The sequence below is a fragment of the Cotesia glomerata genome, linkage group LG1, assembly GCF_020080835.1.
Source record: "Cotesia glomerata isolate CgM1 linkage group LG1, MPM_Cglom_v2.3, whole genome shotgun sequence".
Classification (NCBI taxonomy): Eukaryota; Metazoa; Arthropoda; class Insecta; order Hymenoptera; family Braconidae; genus Cotesia; species Cotesia glomerata.
Window position 1 is genome coordinate 29,394,163 of NC_058158.1, and position 19,175 is coordinate 29,413,337.

General features: G+C 30.7%; 1 protein-coding gene across 2 annotated transcripts in view; it reads left to right on the forward strand.

Annotated features, from left to right (window-relative positions):
- The first annotated feature begins 14,652 nt into the window (after window positions 1–14,652).
- LOC123273775 overlaps window positions 14,653–19,175 on the forward strand; it is a 167,953-nt gene continuing 163,430 nt past the window's right edge. The window contains exon 1 of one of the 2 annotated variants that reach the window (XM_044741252.1): window positions 14,653–15,517. The gene's annotated coding sequence lies outside the window, so the exon portion shown is untranslated. The remainder of the gene's footprint in view (window positions 15,518–19,175) is intronic. The other variant, XM_044741255.1, reaches the window with a different exon arrangement.

Sequence of the window (19,175 nt, forward strand, 5' to 3'; positions counted from 1 at the left end):
TTTTTTAATTTTTAAATTTACAATAAGATTTCTTTTAATTTCCGAAAATCATAAACAATCATATCGGTTACTTGGATTTTTTAATTTTTTTATTTTGTATCTTTTTGTAAAGAAAAAAAAATTTTTTTTTTCCTAATAGTCTTATGAACGTGGACTTGGCGCGATTTTTTTACAGTGAAACTGTTTTTGTTCGGATTTTAGTATTTTTTGTAATTATAATGAAAATTTACAATTGGTACCAGCTTAAATCTCGCGTTAGCAGCATTTTTTACTGCAAACTATCCCCTTAAAGCTACAATTTATGTAGATATAATTCCAGTGCACCCTGGCGGCCGTAAATGTAAGCTATGAATTACTTTTTTTAACTGTAGTTGCGTATCTATAGGAGGATTACTACACATTTTTATTTTATCTAGTCTGTGGCGCGGACTTTTCTCCATCAAAAAAAAGTCAGGATCGAAATTTGTGAGCGAGCTATAGTATGTGCTGATAAAATTTAACAATTTCAAGTAAATAAATTGTTATAAGTGAATATAATTAATTAATACGGTGAAATAAATTATGAATTACTGGTATAATAAACAAATTAGGGAAAAAAAGTACCGTAGAATTAAATAAAATTTCACAACCTCAAAAAACCGTTCTGCTTACAGTAAACACAGTCGGTAGTCTGGCACTCCGTTTACAACGGATTTGAACGGAACTTGGCGCCAGATTCTACCGAATCTGTGGATTACATACCTAGGCCAGTAAAATAAGAAAAGTCTCAGATCACATGTAATTGTTGGCCGAGGCGAAGCCGAGGTTGACAAACATGTGATCTGAGGCTTTCTTATTTACTGGCCAAGGTGTGTATACTATTTTTCTGCTCGACGTAGCCGGAATGTGGCAACTTTGTTTAGCGCAGCGGCCAGAAAGTTGCCACTTTCCGGCCGGAGGGCAGAAAAAAATTTTGCGTCAATGTGTCAAAAAATTTTGTGTTAAAAATTTTTATGTTAAATATTTAACACTTTTTTGTCTTAATTTAACACTTTTCTGTGTTAATTTAACACAATAAATGTTAAATTTACACATGAAAGTGTTAAATATTTAACACAAAAATTTTTAACACAAAATTTTTTGACGCAATGACGCAAAATTTTTTACTGTGTAATTTTGATGTATCCATATAGTTTGTATTGATACAATTCAATAAATACATATTTAATAAAACACATTAATTGACGTAGAAATTTTTATAAAAAATAAAAAATTATGATTATTTATTTTTGTTATTATTATTATTATTTTTTTTTTAATTAACACCTTAGACTTAACTCTTTTGTTAAGAGACAATTCAGCGATCATACTCCATCTGTCGACAATTTTTAACCTTAACTATCGTCGAAAAATTATATATGGGCACATATGACTACATCTTGCGATTTATGAACATATAAAGTCATATGAAATATTATAATATTCAAATATTTCTTAATTTACATTAACATTTTACGGTGATAGTGAAACGACATTTCACGGTAGAACGCAACTAAAATTCAAGGTAAAATATAAAATAAAATAAAGCTAAGCTGAGATTAACTTCTGGCTGTCATGTGTGTTGATACTGATGCTAAACTCCGTAGAATCTGTTCGGCCGACGGTTTACTGACCTAACGTTTGCCTCCCGTCCGAGTCCTTGGCACTTGATTCACAAACAAACTAGTTCAAGTATTCATGACTTATAAACGTTATAAATAACTCATTGCATTGCTATTAAAAGTTCAATATTATCAAGTATTGTCCGTATACAATCAATTTATTGTTTATTTGTTTATCAAGTTTAATTATCTGGACAATGATGAAGCTATGTGGTGACAATGAAAGTAAACCGTTGCGTTATTAACTCTTATTTGTGGTTGTAATGAATTAGTTGTCAATTGTCAAGAAACTTTATTTGTTATTGATAATAATTGGCAATTAGTTTGCGCTGCGATGCAATGAATGATTAACGGTATTCGGATGTATGTGTGCATTCATATATGTACCCAGCCAGGTTGGTAAACATGTAAAAGAGAAAGAGAAAGCTCGTGAGTATGTGACACTTGTCGAGTTCTACTCTACCATACTATACTCGTATTATTGAGACTGATCCACTACACACGGTACTGTACTCTACACTGGTGGTACACTTGAATTGTGATCCATGGACAAGCAAATAGAACCGGCTTTGACAATTGTTTTGAATGTTGTCATCAGGGAATTATCGAGAGTCAAGTAGTACTACGAGGGGGGCTCAAATTCATTGACGCCTTTTATTCGTTTAATCATGTGATGTTATATATTACCCGATCTAAGCTAATCAATCACACCTTTATTTATTTATAATTTGTATTTTTTGATCGGTTTTTTTTGGAGTTAAGGAAGAATTTATTGTTCTAGCGGGTCGTAACAAAGGGCACGTATTGTGTAAAGCTCAAAAAATTGATACTTTGTCGTGACATTATCGAAGTAGCTCGGAACAGAAATTGCTTTTGAATTTAATAAAATTTAATACATTAGTAGAATATGGTACAGTAAAAAGAAAAGTAAATTGATCAAAGAGAACAATTTTAAATGAAGAATAGTTTAGAACAATTCAATTAACAAATCAAACACAAAAGTTTTTTAACTGTGAAAATTGTTCTTGGTATGAGAAAATTTTAATAATTCAAGAACTTTTCAGCTTGATTAAAAATAAAAAATTTTTTCAAAGTCAATTTCTTGGCTCAAAAATTTTTCTCTTGAACCAAATTAATTTTTTTTTTTCCAGTGAATATTATAGTCTAACTAAATTTTTTGAAAAGCCCCAGAAAGTCAGCTATAATATATACACTGATAAAAAAATTGACTTGACTCAAGAGCCAAACTCTTGAACCAAGAATACCATTTTGAAGAAAATATTCTTGAAATATTAAGAAAATATTAAGAAATTATTCTTGATTTAAGAAAATCTTCTTGTTTCAAGAATTTGTTCTATTGACTCAAGAAAATCATTTTCTTCAATATGGAATTCTTGGTTCAAGAGTTTAGCTCTTGAGTCAAGTCAATTTTTTTATCAGTGTAGAGCTTGAAATGTTTGCTTTTAAAAAGTCATAAAAAATTAGTTTTTATTTTATTTCGCAAAAAGAACCTTTCGGATTAAAAAAAAATTGATAAAATGAAGGAAAATAATATATTAAATATTTTTAATAAGTAAGTATGTACAAACTGAAAAAAAAAAAAAATTAATTTGACTTAAGAGAAAAATTCTTGAACAAATAAAATTATTTTATAGAATTTTATTTTTTTGAATCAAGAAAAATTTTCCATTTCAAGAATGTTTTTACTTGAATCAAGACGACAAAATTCTTAAAAATCATTTTCTTAGTTAAAAATTTTTCTCTTGAATTAACTTAATTTTTTTTTTCAGTAGAAATTCAGAGCAGGTGGTAGAATTAATTAATGAAAAACTATTAAAAATTATCTCTGTCTCTTATTTTCCAACCCGAAAGTTGAACCAAATTAATTATTCAATCATTCAAATTGTTTAATAACCAACTTAAATATTGAATCGATTTCTACTATTCAATTCAATTAGATTCGAACGCAATTCATACATCCCTACTATGGACCATCTCAAGTTCAGTTTACTCTTCTAATCAAAAATAATAAAAGTATTCACTAGTTTTAGTAATACGCTTAAAAAGTTACCTATTTTCCTCTTAAACTGTAGATTTCTCCTCCTTAATGTTAAACAATAAAGCAATCATAACCACAACAAAATTTTTAACGAACAGTTTACAAGTGATTGAAAAGTCTCGGGTTAACGACAGGTGCTGTGCGATGCAATTGAAAGAAAAAAGTAATAAAACCCGAGGGAACCAAACAGAGAATCAATGAGAGCGAGAGAGAGAAGGAGGATGAATATAAAGGGGAGGATCAGCTCGCGTGTCGCACTTACGTCGACAACACGCGTTTCACCTGGCAGGTTTTATACAACATAACTTCACAAACATATATATACATATTTATAATACATACAATACCTCCAACGTCATTCCCAAGCGCAGGTACTCACTCATGTTTCCCGCGCGGTGCTGACCTACCCCTGGCGAGATTTTTTAAAAACTTTTTACTGTCCGAGCTCATTTATTATTCCCTCGCATTTAAACTGCGCTATTATGTGTTTCTATTATATGTAATTGAAATTGAAAAATATGCTAATAGATAAATTTTCTATGAATGTCTATTTATTATAATCTGCGTATAAATTTATAATAAAAAGTATGTTATTTTTTTTTCTTTACTGTAACACGCCGTAATTACGCCTGAGAGGAACAAATAGTTATTTTTTTAGGTGTGATGGATTTAAGTAAAGGTTGTTAAGCAGGTTAGAGAAGGAAAATTTAATGACAATGAAAAATCGTAGGTGATTACCCGACCCTCGTTTTGGGTTCGGGTTTAGCTTGTATTTGTTATTCTATACAGTATAGATATACATATTTACACATTTTTGGAGTTGGTGGTGGTGTTTGTCTACAGCCCAGTAGTATAACAGTATTTCAGCGTGTCTAGTCCTGTAGTGGTAGTGGTAGTGAGTATCGATCGGGGGATGGACTGTATGTGTTCTGGTGTGCATGTACGTCATGTCGCGGCACAACACTGGGACACATAACTGGGAACTATGACATAGAAATGGAGGCTACAGGGGTATAAGTAAAGGTGATTTGCGATTCGACGAGACGGGAAAAAGATGATGTGATATTATTGGCTATATATTATCTATGAAATACTTTCGATGTATTTTATATATTATAATATTATTATATAAACATTTGAATACTGGTTCTTGGTGTTGGTATAGATCGTGTTTGCTCCTTTACAATATGAATGTATGTATAAATTTTTCTAGAATCAAGATCTCGATCTCTCTCATTTTTATTATTTTTTTATACTCTCTTTTGCATTTCCACATCTATTCATTCCATTTCTTCTATTTTTCTCTCATTATATACAGAGTTATGAAATTTTATTCCGACGGCAAGCCCGAGTGAACGAACGGGAAAGATTTCGTCCGCAGTAGTGCATATATACATGTATGGCCATGCACTACACAAGTTAAAGTTTGGATTTGGGATTTTTACCGAATAAAAAACTTAGATTACAAAAAGCTTTCATTGGAGCATATGTCGACGTTTGACGTGTGCTACTCGGACTTTTGCAGAGAAATAACAAAAAATATGAAAGTAATAATCTGCAGTCGCAATTTCTCATGTCTCTTTACTCTTTACTCATATCAACTGCTGAATAATAAGTCGGTTCAATTATTAAAACAGAATGTATGATAATTAAATTACAATTTTTTAATTTTAATTTTTTAACTTTGATGCAAAAATAAAGAGAACGGAGTGAATTAAAAAAAAAAAGTCAAGGAATCATTTTGATGTAAAATTTTGTGCTCTACAACTTTTGCTTAAAATATTTTTTTTTAGCTCTTACCCCTTTTGTACAATCTTAACAAATATTTCGTTTATTTTTTTCATCCGTCCAAAGGTTGAAAAAAAATGATTTTTGTAAATTTTTTTCGAAAATTTTCTAGAAATTTTCAGAAATGGTCTCAAAATTTAAAGATAAATTTTCTTGGACTAACATGTTATTTTGCAACCAACGTGGATTCGATGAGGAGCCGCAATGCTTGACGGAAAAGCGGTTCGACTCTCTACTTGGCTCACTACACTCATATACATACTCAAGCTCAGATATAGAGGCTCAAGTACAACTTGGCAACGGTGCGTAGCCTCCGCGGCTCTGTGATTCCTCAACGTACCACAACACCCCACACACCACACACCTCGTCCTCATGCAACGTCGCATCACTGTGACGTACCTGAGAGTGTATTTGTATCCGCATCCACACATACTATTCTTCACGGACATGCAGTATGCGTGACTGCTCAACGGTATGTAGCATGCACCTCGTACGCAGGATTATACATGTATGTATTGATATTCGTATCTATGTATGACTACTTGCCACTGTCGCGCAAAGCATGAGCATGAGGTGCCGTTCTCGATGTATGTACAGTACATAGTAACAGTGCCGATGGTAAATCAGGTGCGGCCTTTCCGCAGCGGAAATTTGCGGAAATTCCATCGATGACAACATTCGACTCTTTTTGCCCGTAAATATCTACTGGCTACTGTTATGCACTCGCCATACACTGATCAAGATCAATAGCCAATAAATATACAGCATAATAAGCTGTTATTACACGTGTGTAGTTACTTTCAACGTGTGTACAGTTTATTACTCAAATATTACATACTTGGACGTTTTTTGTCCATAAATAAACTATTAATTCTGTGGAATTTGATACACTGAGAGAAAATAATTTTCATAAAAGTTATTATGCTTGAAAAAAATTATTGTTGATGTGATGATTAATCATTATTAGCATATAAGATTTAGATTAAAATTTTTGAGTTTATATTTAAAATTTTTAGAAATAAGATTTTGCACGACTCATGATACGAAGCATTAGAGTGTGCTTTACGATCGAAAAATTCTGTTTGCCTCTTTTTCGCTATTGTTTTCATTGTTACACTCTTGTTAGTCCATGGAACATAAATAAGTTGCACATCATCAGATAGAGAATTTAATAAGGAATAATTTTGTTACTTTTGAAGACTGATTTGATGAACTAAGAACCGAAAAAAACATCAAAATATAAAAAATAGTTTTTTCGTCAAGCAGTAAAAAATGGCAATTTTTCCCCGTATATTTTCTTGATAAAAAATTTTTTCAAATTATAAAAGTATTCCATAACTTTAGAATTTTTTTTGACAAAATTTGACTGAAAAAAAAATTTTGATGAAAATCAGGACTATTGCCAAATACATACAAAAATACTTACACTCTAATTGTAAGTTAAAATTTTGTCATTATTTTTTAAAAATTAATATCATTAAACTAATTGACTTGAACAAAAATTTTTATCTGAAGATCAGCTTCGGTATTATTGAATTAAAAACTCAATCATTTGATATCGGAAGATTTTTTGTTGTAAACCGGATCCTTGTTAGCAAATAATTACATAACATGATATTAAATATCAAATCTACGAGATGACATTTCCCATTAAATTTAATGCGTAGATAGAATGATCATAGTTGCTTTATCAGCATTAACGAGATGAGAGTAAGCTGCTGCGATATATATAATCCCAATATATGTATATATTATTGAAGCTAGCGGGCTTGCGTGAACGTAACGTGAATTAATCACTTACGCGAGTAGTTAGAGAGTAAGAGAGAGTATAGAGTAGTATCGCGCGGATTAACTCGCACGAGCGATTACTATTGCCATTACATTGCTCTATACTATATAGTGTATACTATAGCTATATACTCTTCTATTCATTTGAGTCTATGGGTATATGTAGTTTGTGTCTGTTTGTGTAGGTTCAGATAAAGTAAAGCTTCTACGGCGTGGTATATTATGGAGTGTCTGAGTCGCTTTCACGAAACACTGAAGCAACGACAACTTGTTGGACATTGGCACCAAGTTGTTATACTCGGAAAACGACGAGCAGAGTAAGAGAAATAACATAAATACTTTTATAGTACACTCGTGTGCTACCGATATCCCGGATCACTTTGGAGTAGGCGCGATTTCCAGATGGGAGATCGGGTCTATAGTCTCTACTCTAGTGTAGCGGCATTGATAGCTTCGATTAGTTTCGGCTGATTTCATTAAGATGGTTCTTATTTGGTGGCTTACGTTATATTAATCAAGGGATTCAGCTTATATTGTGAGAATGTGTATTAGCAACCTGCAAAAGTACTACACTGAAAAAAAAAAATTCTTGGCTGGAGAGTAAATTTTCTTGGCTCAAGAAAATATTAAGGAAGATTGAAAATTTCTTAAATGAAGTCAAAGTTTCTTGAACCAAGAAAATTTCTTCTTGCTCTAAAATAACTTTTGTCTTTCTTAAAATTTTCTTCATGGAAGAATTTTTTTTTCTGTGTACGTGTTGACTGCCGAAAATTACGAATTGTATAAATAAAGAAACTTTGGTTTGGTTTTGTCGATATTTTTAATCATATGCAAAATATAAAAATACAAAGTAAAAAATTTTGCGTCATTGTGTCAGAAAAATTAGAATAAAAAATTTTTGTGTTAAATATTTAACACCTTTATGTGTAAATTTAACATTTATTCTGTTAAATCAACACAAAAAAATGTTAAATATTTAGGATAAAAATTATTAACACAAAATTTTTTGACACAATAACGCAAAATTTTTTACTGTGTGCAAAATTTATATTTTATAGTGTAACATAGCATTTCATAAAAAAAGATTGAAACAATTACAATTTTAGATTGAAATTTTTACTAAAGTTCAATTTTAATTTAAAAATTATAATCTGAAGCTGTAATTTTACCAGTATGTTTTTTATGAAGTGCTATGTTATACAATAGAATGTAATTTTTGTATTTTTATTTCTTTTGTGCAGAATTTATAGTTTGAGTTCTTTTTAAATAAATTTGAAGAATATAATATTGCTATGAGAGGATCAATTATTTAATGAAAAATGTGAAGGAACATACTTACAGAACTAAAAAGCTATCAAAAACTGCTCCTAAAACTTGGGATAAAAAATTGATCATTACCAAAGAAAGTATAAATTCATGAAAAGGCACAAATTAATGTTAAGACTTACTTGACGATACCAAATTCAACTATAAAAATCCCTTTTAACCCTAGACTGGTCAACAAATGTGACCTAACGACTTTGGTCAAGTGATGAGGGATTTGCCGCAATGCTTTTAGAGCGTACAGTGTTGCCAGTTCATACACGTTTGACCGGCAGAGACTAGAGGTGTTTTCGGCAACTCCGTGGACAAAAAACTACTTACGACTCTGATCAAGCGATGAGGAAAGCCCCGCAAATTTTTAACTTCCCGCTAAGAAAATTGAAAATTTTCAAAAATCGGGAAGTTATTGTTTTTACCCCGTTTTTCGAAAATCGAGTTTTCATCAGATCTCGACGTTTTGAGGTCCTAGGAAGCTTTCCTGACCATTCCCACGATGGTGTGTGTGTGTGTATTTATTTATCAAAATTTTAGACCCTGAAGCCTTAGCTCCCTAAGGGTCTTACATATAAATTAATACATAGTAATAATAAAAGTTATTAACAGTAATGGAAATGATAATAATAAAATAAAAATAAATAACGTTGTCTCAAAGCAAAGTCCATCAAAGTAATTAATTTAATATTTAATGACTCTAGATCATAAAACAAAAGAGATGAAAAAATATAAATTTAAATATAAATAATTAGTAATTTGAACAGTTATGTAATGACGATTATATAACATCTTTATCGACAAAAAACTTGTAACACTTTGATCGAAATTCATTGTAATCAGTAATCGTCACAATCTCCTCCGGTAACTGGTTCCCCACCCTGACTGCCGTGATAATAAATTAGTTGTCGAATGTTGCGGTTCGAGCAAATGGCAAGCTCAACACATCAGTTTGCCTGACAGAGCGTACTCGAACCGAAGTCAACAGACTGAAGTCTTGCAGCAGTATTCTGTTATGATGGAATCTCAGCATTTTAAAAACAGTGCAAGTCATCAGGAACTCACGCCGACTAGATAAAGTTAGCCAACCGAGTAGCCTTCTACTTGGAGTAACGAGATCGTATTTCGCCAGTCTGCAGATGAACCTGAATGTATGTATGTAAATCTCTCATAACTTTTGAACGGCTTGACCGATTTGATCGCGGGTGGTGCCATTCGAAAGGGTTTCACTAAACTTAGATTTTGAATACCAGTTGGACCGATTCGGACTGATTTTGAGATTTTGAGAAATCTGATTTTAAGATTTTAAGATTAATGATTTAAGATTAAGATTAATTAATTAATTAATTGATTAATTAATTTTAAGATTTTGAGAAATCTTCAAAAAACTGCGAAAAAAAATTTTTTCAAATTTGTTTTTTTTTTTAATAACTTTCAAACGGCTTGACCGATCAATTCCAAAAACTAATCAGCTCTTAACATCGAAAAACCACGTCGATCGCTACCAAGCCGGTCGAAATCGGTTGATTCGATCGTGAGTTATCGTTGACGAAAGAAATCGAAAAAAAGTGTTTTTTTCGAATTACACCGAAATTTCCGGTCTGATCAATTTTCGTTTGAAAATATATCATAGAATTTCATTCAAAAGTTATTGCAGTTTGAAAATTCAAAAAATAGTGTTTTATTAAACTTCTATCAGACTTTTGAGTTTGGAGAGCTCAAAACTACACGAAAATTATATTTTTGAGCTCGAAGAGCTCAAAAACGTAGTAAGTGCAATTTTGAGCGCTAAATTACGAAAGTAGCGGAAAGTTGCAAGGATGGCCTTCAGGGTCAACCGTTTTCCTATTTTTTTTAAGAAATTTTTTTTGAGCAATTTAACGTTTTCGAAGATGTTTGAAAAAATTATTAATATATTCTAAAATGTTCAGGGAACAAAGTCAAATTTTTTTGAATTATTTTAGTAAATATTGAAGATATAATAAAAAAAATATAATTGAGCGCGGCATCACTCTCATACGTTGACCAGTCTAAGGTTAAAATAAAAGAATGTTGATTACAAAATTTCCCTTTTTTATTTAATTATTCAGATGATAAATCGTCAGAAAAAAAATATCTGATCGTCAAAAAGAATAAATTCAGGTTACAGCCTTTCTGATAGGACCAAATTTCACCATAGAAAACCAGTTCATGATAAAGATATGCCCGTCGCAGAACTTTTCTTTTTTTCTCAATTTTGTGGATTAATATTTGACTTATAACCACATTAAAGGATACAAAACTAAATAATTAAACAAAAAAGTTTAATCTGACTTAAAATTTGAATCTATTAATTACTCTGAAAACTTATTATAGTAAATTAACTGTCTGTGAAAACCATTAATAAAACCTTAAAAATGCACAAATTAGGGTCAAGATCCTTCCAATGACACTAAATTTAACTAAAAAACCCATTTGATCATACAAATACGCAAGAGACAAAATTTTCTTAATTCTCGTAATTATACAGATAAGAATTTAGAGGCAGAGAATAATCGCGATGACGACGAGCGTGCGAAAGTTTGGTCGCGTGCGAAACTAAAAGTCTTTCTCCCGCCTCTGATGGGTAGCATGCAGCGTAGCAGTCACGGCTGTACTTTAATATTTATATTATGTTATGCAGTAATTATATTTATATTTACATTAATTGTTGGGCTTTTCTCTACACTAGAATCTAACTTAGACTTACAATTAGTAGGTATTAGTGTTTTATGTACCGACTACACAGCTGTATAGAGTATGGGCTGAATTGTTGATGGTACGCCGGAAACCCGGCTCCAAGAAAATATTCTACGTTCCTATTCCACATAACACGGGAACCAGCGGCGAGGCGCGAAAAGAATCTGGAGGGCAACCGGATTTTTTTTTATCCTATTATTTTTCTCGAGATCCCTTCTCACTTCTTTACTTGTGCTATACTTTACAGAGCTACACAGGCTTTGAGAACAGACACAGCGCATTACTCTCTGACACTGACACACATATACATGTATATAACACGTGCACCAGTATCGGGATAGGAAGGACCAGAGAAAAAATTTATTGTCCCGGACAGATTGAAAAGAATCCCCGGAACAGTACAATGACTTACACACTTCGAGCTGTGTTTTTTTTAAAGAAACTCTCTGGACTGTATACGAGTCAAATCAAGTTTTCGGTAATCCAAAATTTTATAAATGGAACCGAGAGCACTTTTGTAGTTCAATATTGAAGAATGTAGCAGGATTTTTGAATAAAATAAATATCGGGAACAATATGAATCATAGAAATAGTACAATCAGACTTTCTTTATTAAAAATTAATGAAAATATTCGGGTAAAATATTTTTAGGGAAATTTCAATGATTAGAATTAAAAAATGTAAAGTTAAACTAATAAAAAATGGTTCAAAAATTTTTTTACTCCATTTAAACTCATAAATTTCTTCAAAATGATTTTCTTGGTTCAGAATTTCTTCTTTTGAGTCAACTTATTTTTTTTTTATCAGTGTAGAATATATCAAAAACATATCAAAATGTTTTTATTAATTATTGTCAATATCGATGATAGTCTAAATATTATTATATTGTATTTAAATGATAAGTTGTAGTTGAAAAAATGTATAATTGAATTTAAAAAAGTTCAATTTTAAGAATGCACTGATAAATCATGTACTTGATTCAAGAAAAAAATTTTTGAGTTATTTTTTTTTTATCAAGAAAATCAATCTTTTACTAAGAAATTATTCTCAGTTCATATTTTTCCTTAGTTCAAGAATTATTTTGTTTGATCCAAAACAAAGAAACTTTTCGAAATTATTTTCTTAGTTCAAAATTTTTTTAATTAAATTGTTAATTTCTTTATCAATGTTGTTAATATTAAATTTACACACTAAACACACTTATTTTAAATTAATACATTACATACTTGATTACATTTGAAACATTAAATATAAGTATACTTAGTAAAACGTAATTTGGACCTAAAATTTTTATAATTTTTATCAGAGGTACACTGAAAAAAAAAATTCTTAACTGGAAGGTAATTTTTCTTGGCTCAAGAAAATATTAAGGAAGATTTAAAATTTCTTGAATGAATTCAAAATTTCTTAAGTCAAGAAAATTACTTCTTACTCCAAAATAACTTTTGTGTTTCTTAAAATTTTCTTGGTGTAAAAAGCTTTTTTTTTCTATGCACTCATATTATACTGCCCAAAATATATTTATTCACTCAATAAATTAAATTTTATTTTCGAAAATACATTTTCCCCAATTCAAAATATCTCATAGAAAAAAAACTCTATTAAAACATCATTTTCCATTTAAAATTCCCATCAATCAAATGAAAAACCCACCACCACCTTTCACCAGCTGAATCTCCAACAATAAACATTTTTCTCCAGACCAATAACCTTACCTCACATCTTTTTTTTATTTTTTGCAAATCCCTAAAAAATCCATACGTGTCATGATTATTAAACCTCCTCTACCATACTGCGGTATTTAAAAAAAGTATACATCCATAGTCTACACTCCTCAGCCCACAATTATATGATCAAAACCACAAAAGATCTTATTGCGGGCGGGTGATGGTGTGCAGGATTTGGTAGTGTTTCCGATAAATGACCGCGAGGATGGAAAGTTTCCGGGTGGACAGTGTAGTGCTTCGGTCAGTATCCTATACTATATTCACTCGCTCTTTCATTTACTTCCCTATATACCTGCACACACACACACACACACACATACACACACATAATATACTCTACTCCACACTTTTGTATCGCATTAGTATCGGCTGTTGAGCTGATCTCGCTACACTATTGCTATATACCACACTTACACCAATAAAACTTCTAACGCAAGCTACTGTGTACGTATATGTAGCCAGACAGAGCCAGGAGACAGAACAGAGTAGAGAGTACTCGTTCATTTCGCAGTAATGTCCGTATACGTATAAACGATTGCACACTATACTTCAGTGGTGTATTTTTGTGGGTGTGTACAGCGTACAGTAGTATTATATCCCAGCAATGCGTTGGCCACACATATATTGCATATACCAATACACTACTCCTTCTACCGGGCAACTTGGCAAGCAAAACACACCACCACACTAAACACCGTCCACAATACATGCACATGATACAGTGGCTCTATCCTTCTATCGTAGACTCGCGAAGAGCCCCGAAGGCGGGCGCTTGAAGCGGCGAGTCCCGAGTCCTCGACTCGGTTTTCGGTTTGCTGCTCGCCCGTCGATCGTCGTTGGCTCCGATCAGTTGCTCGGCGCTCAGTTCGAGTCGGACCTCCGCCGTCGACGCGTCATTGTTTGTCGGTCTAGCCTGTCGCTCGTATTTAACCAATATACCAAACTTCTACTCCCTTTCCCTACAAGTGATATATATCTATTCTATATAGATATATTTTAAGTGAGATATAGATATTACTCTTTATCCAAGAGTGTCCTGCAGTGCGCGCGCGGCAATCACAAACTGTCTACGTTATTTTTATTAATAATTATTTTTTAATTTTTAATAAAAGCTATCGATGGATACTAAGAAGTTGTTTTAAAGTTTGGGACTTCCTGTGATTATTATTATTATTATTATTATTGTGTTTAATTGTTATTAAAGTTTGAGTTTTTGAGATTTAAGATTTAAGAGTGGAGAGTCAAGTATCAGCACGTACAACACACCTGTGTGTTCTTCTCCTCCCCCAATATACAAGTGCGAATAATCGTGTGGTGAAAAGTAGGTTACCCCCGGTGCGTGTCCTTGACAAGTGCCCGATACAATATACAATACACACGGTATTAACAACTAAACCAACTACAACCGCTCTTGTCTCTATCTGTTCTGTATATACTCCCAGGAGCATCGGACGGCCCAGTTTTAACAACCGACGCGCACTTTACGTAACTACGTGGCCCCACGCTTGTTATTTTAACCAAAATAATAAATATTTATATTTTAAAAGTATATTAAATAAAAAGTTACAGCGCTCTAATTTTATAAAGTTTATTTTATTTATTATTAAAATTAAAATTAAAATAGTGAACCAATCTGAGCATTTTTGTCATTAAAAAATTACTTAAGAAAAAATAAAATATTATTTTAAAATTGCCAGTGAAAAGTTTCGAGGAAGTTTTACGCTGTCTACCGGCGGGATATTTAGCTCGGCTGGGTACTCTCGCTCATACTGCTCACAGTAACTTGTTTGTGGTTAATTTATTTGATAAAGTGATTTTGTGACAGTGAAAGGTGCTAGTGTTTATTAATTATTATTATTTCAATTATAATAATTGATGAAAAAAAAAAAGAATCTACTTAGCGCATATCAGTGGAAGCTGAATAGATAAATAAATAAGTTTGTGTACCGAGTTATTAAACAATTTGATGTGAGATTAGTGTCCAGTTGATATAATACGTGAATATTATTATTATTGTTGTTGTTAATAATATTAATAAAAGCGACTGACAACCAGTAAAATATTCGTCCGTATCATCTTCTTTATCACTCACACTTATATGTGTGTGCAAAGTTGATCCTCGAGTTGTGTACTCTTTATCATCAGCTACTTCTACAACAAACGGCTTCTAGTGCTCTCTGTTGCCTTTACTTGTGTCTCAGCTTAATATAATATGTGGAAAATGTATGTAACGCGTTTTGTTCTTCTGGTATAATATAATATAAAAATGAGTATAATAATAAAGTATTTAAATTTATATTTATAAATTTTTAGTTGTATGTGACGGTGTTATTTGTCAGTGATTAAACGACCGAGTGATAATAAAGTGTGCTCGTGCCAATCTGCCCCTTTGGATTTATTATTGGATATATATTAACACATCAGCCATTTTAACTTACAGAAGTGTGTTTACTTGCTGTTACTACCCCCAACTATCATTTATGTAAGTGTTTATTTATTTATTTTTTTTTTTGTTACTTATTTTTTAGAGAAATACTCACTGCAGAGTTTTATGTAAACTAATATATTTCTGTGCTTGAGTATAAAACTCGGTAAAATGTCTCAAGTGTTAATGAGACTAAAATAGTGTGACTAAATGTAGCAGCAGTTGGTTTTTTTATAATTTTTAAGTTCGTGTCTAAAAAGTTGATTTTAAAAAATTTAATTTGTTTCTTTGTAATTTAAAAAATGATATTTTATTATAAGTTTGTAAATTGGAGTTACTTTGGCCTAGATTAATTTATAACTTTTGTGAGTAACAATGAGCATTTGATTATTTTAGTGATAGTTATTCATACATTAAAAAGAGTAGTGATAAATTTATGTCGTGTGAATATAAGGGCCCTACATTCACGCGATATTAATTTATCAATTTTTTTTTATTTACGAATAGAAAAATCCAATAATTTTTATACTGTCCATAGACAGTTAAAATTTATAAGTTTTTTTTTTTAATAAATATTTTTATTTAAAATAACATTAATTTTTTGGAATTCAGGCGAAAAATTATTTCTCTTTTTTTTTACATTAATTTATTTATTTCAAAAAATTTATCTTAAAAATCGAGAGATAAATGTTAATTTTAGTTTCTTTAGTTTTAGGAAAATGAATTACCTTACATCAGACAATTTTTATTTTTTTTTTCTTGAACAAATTATTAAAAAACAAATGTTAGAAAAAATTTCACATGGAGAAATTTGAAAAACTATAAGTGCAATATAAAATAAAATTTAATTAAATATTAGATTTAATTTAATTAAAAAAGAAAAATTTTCAAGTGTCTGATGATTTCAGTATCATTTAATTTTTATATAAGTAATTTTCTTTTGTATATAAAGTAAATAATGATTTTAAAATTTTATTTAACTCCAATTTCTTCACTTTTTGTTATTCAATAAAATTTATTATTTTTTATTATTAAAAAAAAATATTCAAGAGCATTTGATTTTTATCATTAGTAATATAAAAAATTTTTTATTGAAAAAACAATAAAAATACTTTCAATAATTTGTTAAAAATAATCGTAGCAAGAAAAAAATTTTTTTCTTCATTTTCTTCATATTTATAAACAAATTAACTCCAATTTGCCATAAAATTATTCACATGAATACTTTGACTGTATGAACTCAAACTCCAAAACAAAACAAATGTCGCTGACAACTAAAACAATAACTTGTCACAATAAAGACAAATCGTTAGTTATAGCCCGACAAATAGAAATCTATGGAACTAAGTCGAGCAGTGATAACTAGTAACCATTAACTATAGTGTAACGTAAAGACTTAAGAGCGGTTGATAGTTGATTTTCAAACGAGTTTTGCTCATGAATAAGATAAAATTTTGAAAAAAACGCTTCGCTCTTCGATAGATAATTAAATTATCCATCGAAGAGCGAAGCGCTTTTTTGGAAAATTTTCATTTATTTATGCATAAAATTTGTTTTAAGATTCCATAAGTTGTACAAGTATGACAGAGATACTCTCGTTTGTCCAATAGAGAGCGAGAGAGAGAAAAAATATAAACCTTTCTTTTAAAGAGACATTTGTTAACTATATGTAGGATAATTATGTCTTTGATGAGAAATTGAATTGGCCACGGCCACGGGATACGAGCTATAAAGGAGACGAGGTAGATAAGTTTGCGAAAGAGGAAAGATATGAGGTTCTGTGGAGAGTAGAGAGAGCAGTCAGGGGTTGCATCGGAATAGAGTCTCTTGGCAACCGACACTAAATCTTAATGTTACGGCCACGATAAATCCACAATATCCTCTCACAGATTCTCATGCTTCTATATACTCTCGTTACAATCATTTTATAATCCTCTTTGGCTCTTTTTATTTTCATTTTAGCAACTGAGGAAACTAAAACCGAGACCGAGGTACGACACTCTTACCAACTATTACAGCGTTATATTATCGTGTCTTTAAATTCGGTCTATTTAATACATATAATTTCGAACCAGATTTTTTAAGAGGAATAAATTTAAAGGGGCTTAACTCACTTTATTATTTTTTCTTTTTATTGATATATTTTTTGGCATACTTGCTTGATACGAGAGTGAATTAAATCCAAAGGCGTTCCAGTAACCTCATTACTCACCGGCTTGTAGTAGCATAGTTATATTGCATTATATTATATATATTTAACATATGTGGTATAGTTGCATTGCCGGCATAGGTTTGGGCTTAGATACTGCTTGTAATGCAATATAACTGTTGTCAGTTTTACGTTGAGTTAGAGCTAGTGTGTTCCCTTTCTCTCTTTCTCTCTCTCTCTCTCTCTTCGCTCAATTCCTATCTGTACTCGTCATCTCTCGACTGATGCGTCATTGTCTGACATATTGAATAACTTGATTTATGCAGATCTGAATACTATACACTTGATCGTTTGAATACCTCACATACATATATGTATACATCTATTTATTGACTAGTGTATTCTGATCGCGGTATTCTCTCTGATATCTACTAATTAATTACAATAAATCACAATTAATCTGCAAGATTTAATAACTATTGATTCTATTGTTACTAATTTTTTTATTCTACCGTTTAGTTGTGTAGAAATAAATATTGTTCGTCGTTATTTTCCTTTTATTTATCGGAGTCTGCACTCTAAAGCTCGTTTATACTGTCACGGTTTGACAGACACGCGAGTATCGATTACCCGGTTTAATATTTTGTCATTGAGATATTTATCTTTGTGCTGCTTTTTCTCTCTTTTCTTTTTTTTTTTTTTTTTTAATTTTTGTGTGTAAGTTAAAACGTTGAAGAAACAATGTTGGAAATAATAAGCTTTTACTTTGTAATTATTTTTAGCGTGTCTGTAATTTTTATTGTAAAATTTTGCAATGGTAATAGTACTTTCTCCTTTAGCTTTAAAAACTTTAGAATAATTGTATTTAATAGTGAGATTTATTGAGTGAAAATAATTTTATTTTCAATATTATGTGTGTGGCTTGAATGAAAACTTTCTAGTGATGAATTTAAATATTATGATTTTAATATATTTACGAAAATAAAAATGCAGTTAAAATAGTTAAAAGTAATTTTTAATGTTTAATGTTTGACTTAGATTTTTGCAAAATTTTCCCCGACAAATTATAAATGTCAGGGTTAAAATTTTATTCGTATAAATTAATTAAAATTCACTTATAATTAAATTTTTGGAAACTGCTGTAGGAATTTACGAAAATTTAAATATAATATTATTTTTAGCAGAGCAATAAATTATTTGCAATTTAGATTGTTAAATTACTCCGAAAAAAATCACGTCTGAAAACTCTTAAAAATGAAACATTTTTCACAAAATAGAAAAAAAAAATAAAAATTGATTACTTCCTTTTGTACTGACGACAAATACCTAAGCTATAATAAAAAGTTTTAAATACTCAAATTCAACTTTAATACAATAAATTTATATTAAGATCATTGATTCACATTAAAACGCTTCTCTAATAAAAATAAACAACAAATAAAATGAACATGTCACGATAATAAAATAAAAAGTAAATGATAAATGTATCAGTCTATAAACAGAAAACCAAGCAAAGTCGATATATCTGTGAGAGATGAAACTCCGAAAGTAGTTATGCTGCGGTGT